The sequence below is a fragment of the Chrysemys picta genome, chromosome 2, assembly GCF_011386835.1.
Source record: "Chrysemys picta bellii isolate R12L10 chromosome 2, ASM1138683v2, whole genome shotgun sequence".
Lineage (NCBI taxonomy): Eukaryota > Metazoa > Chordata > Testudines > Emydidae > Chrysemys > Chrysemys picta.
In genome coordinates, this window is record NC_088792.1 from 90,059,082 (window position 1) to 90,069,204 (window position 10,123).

The 10,123-nt window shown below is 37.9% G+C and overlaps 1 protein-coding gene across 4 annotated transcripts in view; it reads left to right on the plus strand.

Moving 5' to 3' along the window:
* The window catches only part of GOLGA4 (golgin A4), a 169,387-nt gene that overhangs the window by 5,087 nt on the left and 154,177 nt on the right, over nt 1-10,123 (plus strand). The window contains exon 2 of one of the 4 annotated variants that reach the window (XM_065583689.1): nt 10,051-10,123. The exons of the other annotated variants lie outside the window; for them this stretch is intronic. The gene's annotated coding sequence lies outside the window, so the exon portion shown is untranslated. The remainder of the gene's footprint in view (nt 1-10,050) is intronic. 4 annotated transcript variants of the gene reach the window in all.

Sequence of the window (10,123 nt, forward strand, 5' to 3'; positions counted from 1 at the left end):
CCTGTAATTTTTGTGGTAATTTGAAAGGTGGATCTTTGGAGAGATAGGGATAAGGAGCCATATGACCCCCTGGTTCCAAACAGGAGAAATGGGATTCAGCAAAATTCTGAACACTTTCTAAAATATGTTGACTTTTTCACAGAAAGAATATAGCACACTCTCTCAAAAAAATCCTTCCAGTGTCTGGAATTCTAAGTTTCTTTTGTCATCTCATTTAGTAAAAAAACTCAAGAAAGAAAGAAAGACTGGAAATAAACTCGCAGGTCAAACAGCATATCAATTTCTCCCCCCCCCCTTTTTTTTTTTTAATTAGAGATTTTCAAGGTGAACACGTGTCCAATTAAGGCCTTGTCTACACTAAACATTTTTTCTGGAAATTTCTTACTGTAAATACTATTGTTTCATCTCCACTGGGGAGAATTTGAATGTAGACCAACTGCTGCTGGTGTTTTGAACTATCACATCATCGAGGCCTGTTCTGAACAGCACCAGATAAGACAGTGGTGGCTCATCTACACTAGCAATCTCACTTTTGCTACTGCCAGTGGAGAAATTTTAAGTTTAAAAAAGCTAATGTAAAAACAGCTAAAAATACATTTGGAACAAAAACATCCATATGCACTTCTACCACTACATGTATGTGAAGAGCCTAGCTGTGACCCTAAGAACTGCCTTTGGGAGGAAGCTATACTGAACTGCTATGTTCTGTTTAAGCATTTAAAGGGTGAAATCTGCATTCTGCTTAAACAGAAGATCACACTGGGAAAGGTATCCTGTAGGAATCTTGTAATTTGATTAGTGGGATCAGTTTCAGTTATGACTTGGTGTCTGCTTCCTGCAATAAAGTTCTGATCCCATGTATACAATTTTAAAAAGAGACTTTCACAGTGAAGCAATTTTGAATAGAGAGAACATACAAAGAAATACATTTGCCTGGGGTTGGTTTGCTATTAATCAAAATACTTGATTTTGGATGAGGGTTCTCTGTCCCCCTCACTTTGGCATTTCTCTTCTTGCAGTGAAGCTTTAGCTCTGCGTTCTGATGTTATAATTTATTGATAAAGTTATTGTGATGTCACACATTCAATAACACTGGAAGCTACTTCAGTCCAGTCTGTGAATTTGGTAGGGCCCTAATCATTGGAGAGTATGAAGTAAGTGTTGGAGGCAATTACACACAAGGTGAAAAGCTGTGATCAAGATATTATAGATATAACATAAAATCATAGACCAAATATTGGAAGAAGCATGCAGCCTGGTATCTGAAAGTCAAAAGCTGTTCTTTCTACGTTGTGTGTCAAAAGTAAGAGATTTTGTAATTGCTACTCGGTTGACAATTTTATTGATGATACATGAGTCAAAGTAGAATCCAGCTTACTGTTCCATAACAAATCTCTTTAAGGAATAAGTCTCAAATGAGTCTGCAGGACTAGCAGGAGTAAAAAGCAGTAACAACTTATTTTTTTCTCAGAATGAAGCAGACTTGTCTAAACACACAGATCTTTTGAGTATGTACATGATTTTTATTTCATAGTTGCTTTTCAGACCATAATCACACTTATGTAGGAATTTTATTACAACACAGTTTAACCTGGCTTCTCAATACAAGTGGGTTTTAGAATGTATTGAAAGTCTAGTGGATCTTGTTATTAGAGATAGCCTAGCCCCATAAATGAATGTAAGCCCAGTGTAATATAATGACTATATTTTAGTCTTATAATATTATATAAGTCCAAATAATATAAATTACTTCCACCCAATGATGGAAGAGCACTCGTAAATAAACTAATAATCAGCACACACGTAAGATAGTTCTACTGTTTCTTTAATCCCTCCTTTTTGTATCTTACAAATGGACTACTGCTGTACAATTCTCCTCAAGAAATAAGTCTGAAATGCACACACTGTTTGCTTAACAAAATACTCTCAACCAACTTAATTTACTGCCCTTTGATTTCAGTGGAGCTTCCCTCACATACTCCAGCCATGAATCTGGTTGTCCAATGTATTTTACTTTAAAAACAAAATAAATCAAATAATTTTTAAAGGTGTAAAGCTCACCTTAGACAAGAGGATATGTTGGTTTCCCATTAAATATATTGTCCAGGTTACTCAACCTGATTGCTACATGTTGTCTCCTTTTCACACTATATATATCTGACATTAATTTACAGCAGATTCCCTGGAGGTAAGGTAGATACTTCATTTATACATTTGGTGTTAAATTATAGGAGCTACAGTAAAATATTTTAATTTAAAATTTGTCAGGGATTGAAATGCATTTCCCTTGTGAGAAATATTAAAAGCTGAAAACTCCCAGAGGCTAAATCGGTTTCATCTTCCTAACACTCTTGGCCATTCTTCATGCTATAATCATTGGCACAGGTTCAAATGCTTATGGGACTGATTTTCACATGATCAGTAAAGCCAACTGAAACTGTGAAAACTCAGCACACTTGAAAAATCAGGTCATTACAATTGAATGCCCCATTCCTACTAAGAGGTATGTAGGAGTTTAAGCATGTGAGTAATTCTGTTGATTTCAGCTGGACTACTCATGTTAGAAGTTAAGCATGTGTTAAAGTACTTGCAAGACAGGGGCTTTAGAAGGTAAAATTTACTAATAGGGTACATAGGCCAAGGTCTAAGACAACAGCAGTATTGTCAACCCATTATTTTAATACATGTCCTGCAACATTTGATATTTTCTGAAAGTCCCAGCTCTTGAAATTATGTGAAGCTAAGAATTGCAACTTTTTTTTTAATTAGGATGTTTCTGTCCTTCATGCGTTCAGAGAATTGCTGGAAAACATGAACCCTAAAGACTCAAACACCAGAAGTCAAATAAGAAGACCCCAAAATAGTTACTTTAGGATCTCAATATTTTTTAATCTAGTCTCCTGATTTTGAGAGCCTGAACCGTGATTTTTGAATGCTAGGGATTGTCACTATTGTAACAGTAAACAAATGTCAACATTTAGAGATCAAGAGGAAAAAAAAGTCATACATATGATTATTCCTAACACTTTTCCCCATTCCATTTATATTTAATGGGACTTTCAACTTAAGATAAATTTCTCTGTAAAATTTTACCTACTGAAGTTAATATGATATGTTAACCTATAATATGTTAATCTATAATGGTAAACAAAAGAAAAAAACATATATATTGTTTACATTGTTGTGAAATATGCATAGTCATTTTCACTGTTTATTGAGGGGCTTCCCCCAACTACAGGGAAGAGAAGAATTTTTAGAAAACTAGTAAAGTATAATCAAAATACAAGAAGTTTTGGTAAAGGGACTCAAAAACATGTCTAGTACCTGAAAATATTTTAAGCAATTTTTATTGACTAGCTTTCAAGTTGACAGTTTCCCTTTAACTCAACTGAGTATTGAATTATAGTGCCCCAGTAACAGACTACTTGAACTTTTGTATCCAATGAATTTGTGTGTTTATTTCAAGTTGTATCTGTTTGTAGAATTCTCCACCCCTAAACTGGAAAGTATAAAAAGTGTGAGGGCAAGTTTTTACATTCCTCGCTTAAAGTGTAGTTTTACTCTAAAGAATGATTTATTTAAATTGCATGTGGGGTTGCATGTCTATCTTCTCAATTATTCATGTATCAAATGTTTAGTCTGTAAGATGTTTTTTCTAAGTGCCAGCCATGTAAATAGAATCTGGGTTTTGAGTGGTAAAGTGCATTTTTTCCATCTCATGCATCAGCATTAATAAGAGCTCTGTAGGCCAAATTATGTCCTAAATTATATGTATGTATTACCATTGTTTTAAAATCTATGGCCTCACTGACACCTGTGCAATTCCATTGCCTTCATTGAAGTTGCCTATGTGTAACTGATTGAAACTTTTAGTAAAAAAGTCTGATGGTGCAAGAAAAAGGAGCTTAGGGTTTTTTTAGTTGTGTGACAATATTTTTACTGATTTTTATTCTTAAAGCCAACACAAGTCAGCGGATCTGACTCAGCATATACAGTGAGGTTTTACTATGTTTAGTATGATTCTGCTCTGAAAAGTGGCTATGCAAAAATGACACTTATTCAAACTTGCTTTCTTGTTCAAAGAGCTAACTTTAGTGATACATTTTTAATGCTTTTTACTCTGGTTAGCACTGCAGAACCAGCACAACTAAGAGAATGAGTTGGATTATATTTCTGGTGTAGATTTGTTTATCAACTTCCAATTAAAAGCCTATTTGGTCACTTACGCAACTCTGTTGATGGCAATGGAGTTGCACATCTGTCATTGAAGCCATAATTTTTAAACAAAGAGAACGCACAGGTGTAATTAGGACATATTTTGGTCTGCAGAACCTTTATTACAGGTGATGATACATGAAAAGGAAAGAACTCTGCTTGACTCAGAGCCCAGTCTGATTTTTAAAGGGCTGGCAGCTGTAAAAACAGTTTTTTACTTGTAAACAGAACACATCTGATATAAAAACGATTGAGACACACTAAACATATAGCCCTACAATGCTATTTTTACAGTCAATTTTCAGAACAGAACTACATTTTGAGCCAGATCCTAATTTGTCATATATCAGCATGGCTTTACTATTTTGTTGCTATGTTGATTTACACCAACTGAGAATCTGAACTTTAAGTAGGGTTGAGAGCAATATTTTTAGTCTTTGCTTCAGATCACCCAAAAAAGGTTAAACTATCACTGATTTAAGGCATCTTTCAAAGTAGCAAAAATAATCCCTAAGCATTTAAATAAACAGAGCATCTAAATCTTAAGTACTAAAAACATTTTAAAAAGAGGCTTAATATCTAGTGACAAACAATGTTTTAAGCAATTATGCGTACACTCTCTGTGGTTACTCACTCTTTGAAGATATGACAGTATTCCATTGACTACCCATTACTACTTTCCTTGTTTCAAAATCTGCTATAAATAAATTGAATTGTCAACTGATCAACATAAGTAAGATGAAGGCTGCCTGTTCAAATAGTTGCCTCATTTCCTGGAGGTAATGCCAGAGTTGCCAACTCCTGATAACAAGAGACAGCTAGGTTCATTTTTAGAACAACCAAGCCTGCTGTTGTGTGTTTCCTACTTTTGCGTGTTGTGGAGAGGACGTTTGGCTGGGTTGCTTCTAAAATATGATCCCAACATAGCAACTTAAAAAACAGGCAGTAATTCCTGCTTTAAATATGAGAGCTCTGGGAGCAGATTAACTTAAGGTGGCTATTAAGTACATGTATGTTACAATATGGCTGCCATAACTGTTAACTGTGCTCCAATCATTTCTATTACTCTACTCCAATGTATTTATGATCATAAATATCCATATTTTCAACATTTGAACTGAGATTAGGGACACTCTGTGTAGGACAGGGTGGATGGAGAGAATCAGTGGTTCACTCATAGCTATGAGAATGTGATCTCTCCTCAGAAATACAAAAAGGAAAACATAATTAGAGTTAAAAATACCAGTTGAAAGAAAGGGGAAATGCAGTAAGGCGCAGCTAGTTGCAAAATAGCCACTTTAGGGATGCAGCTGCTTGTGTCTGCCAGCTTTAAAGGGCCAATCCCCAGAAAGGCATGCTGGGAGAAAGTTCCTATAAGAAGGACAACCCTGAAATTGAGGGGATTAATAGGGACCAAATAGCTACAAAGGAAGATCCTTTTTCTAAACTACTAATCAGCTGATGATATATTATTAGATGACATAAATAGCTTTAGATACATTTCAGCTTTTCTTATATACATTTATTCTACTTGTTTCTATATTCTTTTGGAAAACTATTGCCATATTAAATAAAAGTTTGAGGGGAAAACTCCTTGCTGATATCCATCGTATGGGCCAGAGCCACAAAAATACTTAGGTACATACCCTCTAGACGTTGGCACCTAAGTCCCAGTTTAAGGCTACACTTTGATCCACAAAATTCTTGCTTGGCTGCTGCTGAACCCTGTAGGAGCCTAAACTCCTTTGACATCTACATTTTCAGAGTAAAAGTGCCTGAGGTGCCTAAGTTTGTGCATCTGGAAATGTGCAGTGCTACCTCACTCTAGGTGTCCAGACTCCTATCTCTTGCCTAAGCCCCAGTGTGATCCACAAACCAGGGAAAGATAGGCAGGTGAACACCTATCTTGCCTGTGGGGTGTGATCCAATAGGCATGCTCAGAGGCAATCTACCAGAATGGGTTCCATTCAGAATCTGTCTGGAGGAGGAGCTGGGAGCAGCAGCACCCCTCTCCCCCGCCCAACTTTCAGCCTGGTGGTAAGTCTGCCCAACCCCCCAGAATGTGGGAAATCCAGGTTCAATTCTTCTCTTAGGTAGAGAGCGAGAAAGTATTTAAACAGGAGACACTGATGTTTGTTAGGAGAGTGCTATAACCCCTGAGCTATGAGGCCTCCCTCAATCTCTCCTACTGAAGCACTTCCATGGTGTGAAAATAATTAAATAGTCTAGTCATTGGAGCAGGGGGACTGGACCCCAGATCGTCCATCTCCCAGGTGGATGACCTCACCATCAAGCTACCGAATCTTTCTTGCACTTGCTCTCTGGCCCAATGACTTTTTAATTATTAAGTCACAATGGAACAACTTCAGCAGATGAAACTGAGGGAGCCCATCCTCACATCAGAATATCCCCTAACTCAGAGTTTAGACCACTCTCCTGTGAGGTGGGGAGACCCCTTTCCAAGAGAATTGAAGCTGGGTCTCATCCCACGTGAATACTCTAACCACTGGGCTAAAAATTATTAGGTGGATAAACCCATGCCCCCCCCCCCCCCACACACACACACACCTGTTACAAGAAATGCCTTAGGCAGCTAAGCTGTCTGACTCCAAGAGAGGGGTTTCTGTTTATGGATCACACACAGAGATGGGCACCTTCCTGCAGCCTGGACTTAGGTGCCTAACTCAGTGAGAGGGGTAAGGGTTAGGACATATCCTTGTTAGTCTCTCCCAGAGGCTAGCTTAAGCAGCTCCTCATCCAGCAATGCCCCTCTGCCATGTACACTGGCCAAACCGGACAGTCTCTCCGTAAAAGAATAAATGGACACAAATCAGACGTCAAGAATTATAACATTCAAAAACCAGTTGGAGAACACTTCAGTCTCCCTGGCCACTCGATTACAGACCTAAAAGTCACAATACTACAACAAAAAAACTTCAAAAACAGACTCCAATGAGAGACTACTGAATTGGAATTAATTTGCAAATTGGACACCATTAAATTAGGCTTGAACAAAGACTGGGAGTGGAAAAAGTAAAACTATTTCCCCATGCTTATTCTTCTCCCCCCCCCCCCCCCCAGTTCCTCATATCTCCTTGTCAATTGCTGGAAATGGGCCATTTTCATTACCACTACAAACAGTTTTTTTTCTCTCCTGCTGATAAAAGCTCACCTTAACTGATCACTCTCCTTATAGTGTGTATAGTAACACCCATTGTTTCATGTTCTCTGTGTATATATATATCTTCCTACTGTATTTTCCACTACATGCATCCGATTAAGTAGGCTGTAGCCCACGAAAGCTTATGCTCAAATAAATTTGTTAGTCTCTAAGGTGCCACAAGTACTCTTGTTCATTTTGCATGCTTGTTTTTGTGCCTGTCATTCTAAGGGACTTATCTCCCCCCATTCATTATATAGGGACCCTAGTTACCTAATTCAGTCTCTATGAATTACACTGTTGTTTCAGTGATTTCCTAGGTGCCTAAAAGTTAGGCATTCCAGTGCTTTGTGGAGGCAGGCCTAAGACTTTCCTTTCTTTTGGACTGATTTGAGTAGGTTATGAGCACCCTAAACTCTTGCAGATTTGAGTCTACTGCTGCTCCCATCAAAGTGAATATCAAAAGTCCCTTTGAATTCAAGACAGAGCTGAGAGTGCTTTTTAAATTCCAGTCATGACTGTTCATAATTTTACATCAATGGAGTCTCAGTAAGTTTATTCTTATGTTCTTATGGCTTTGCTTAGGGGATCCCCACCAGATCACCCTTCCTTTTAGTTGTTCCTTATTTTATCTAGGTTTTGACTAAAATTTATTGCCTTACTTGGCACCATTTCCAGAATCCAAGGTCCTGACCCTCGCTGCCTTCCATCTTATTTCTCGCTGCCTTCCATCTTATTTAGTTATTTCTCATTCTTTGCACTAATTTAGCCAAGGTGTAAATGATGATATGAGATATAGGGAATGGAGAATCGGTCTTTAAATTATTTATGCTGGTTCTCGAATACTGCACATAATATTCTAAGGACTAAATTCTGTCCTCACATGCATACATGAGACTTGCATTGATGTTAATGTGTCTGAGGGCATTATTTGTCCCTATATATGTTATCTCAAGCACCTTGTAAAGAAGAGTAATTTTCCAATACTACTTTTCTTTATGTTCTAAAAAAAAGTGCCTGTTTCGCTGATGCTGAACATGTGCTACTTAACTATACAATCAGAGGAGGGCCAGAAGGACCATTTGGCCTGGGCCTCAAGCTCAAAGGGGGCCTCAAATTTTTTTCAGTTTGCCTGCATCAGTGGCTTCAGGTGAATGCACCTTCAACGTGTTGAAGCAGGTAAAGAACTATCATCGTTCAACTATGGGTCAACAGCCTCTGAATGGGCTCGCCATGCTTAATATCAACAGTGACATTGCACGAAAGCTAGATTTTTTCCTCTCAATAATTAGTGCATTTGCACAGAAAAAGGCTAGATAAGCATTTGTTAAGTAAAAAAATATGCAAGTTATGTCTCACTCTTTTTTTGGTGCCTTATTTTGTTTTAACATGTCATCATTTTTTATTTTTATTATGGCTAGGGGCTCTCAAAAGCTGGAGGTGCCCTGGGCCTCTCTGGACCTCTGAGAGGGCCTCTATACAATTAAGTATCGATTAACTCAGTGAGACCACTCATGGGGAAGGCAATCAGGAAAAGAAAAATACTACATGAAACATTTTCAGTATAGAAAATTAGAAAATACATTCTTAAAATCAAGAATTTGAGTTCTTGTATAGCAGTGTGACAGTGGACAGCTTATATATTCAAACTAACAGTTAGAAAAGCATTTTCTGTTCATATATCTGAGTTTAGCCAAAAGGAAGTTGTGCTCTCCTTACAAGTGATAAAAGGCATATTTATAGTACTGTGATTATGAAATATTGACTGGTTGCAGCATTTTTCTCTGGCCTTCGTTATTTTTTCTGCACTCAGTATGCTAGTAACTAATGAGAAATGAAATGGGAATGGAATTGTAAGACTAGCTTGATACTGTGTCTCATGGCAGTTTGAAATGGATGCATTAGAGATCCCCAGAAGTGTACAAAATTATAACCATTACAACTGGTGTAAAATGTTTTGAGATTTATAGTGGTTTTAATGGGGGTACAGGTGCTAACATAAGGCCCTACCCTAAATGTCACTTAAAATAAAAACTACCAACATTTCCTCTTGGTCTTGTGGCAGGGAGGGGGGTAGAGAGTGAGGGAGGGAGGGCAAGCAGACAAAGGGGGGGAAATCAATATATCCAAAATGAGGATTGCAACAGAAGATTTAAAAGCCATCTACTTAGGTGGGCAACTCACCAACAAACCCAAGAGCTAGGTGTGTTTGTAGGGTACATATGTGGGTATGGTACTATTCCTCCACTTTGTCATTGTGATTAGAATAAGCAGAGAACCACTTATGCAATCAGTCCATGATAAGTGAAAAGATACCAAGGTAGTAGTCCTGAAATGATCTAATAGGACCTCCCTCCTCTCTGGTATCTCTAGAACCCATATCACTTTCCCTTCACCAAGTCCATACTATATTGAAAATGTGCCAGACAAGTATGGACTTTTAGGCCAATAAGTGTTAAGTGGATTTCCTGGGGAATCCCTGGGGGGAGGTTAATGCAAATCCCCCAACTTCAGTTATGCAAAAACCCAGCCTTTTAAGCTATTCCCTGAGGAGAGGGTCATTGTCTGCTGACTACCTGATACAGAAGGCCAAGCTCAAGGGCCCAAGCTTATAAAAAATAGCTGATCTACTTGCAATCTGTTCTGAAGCTAAAATGGATGAATTTGTAACCTAGGGGAAAACCTAGTTGTGGGTTTTGAAGGAGTGACACCCACCAGAGCCTGAAGCTGGAGTTGCAGGGATATCTG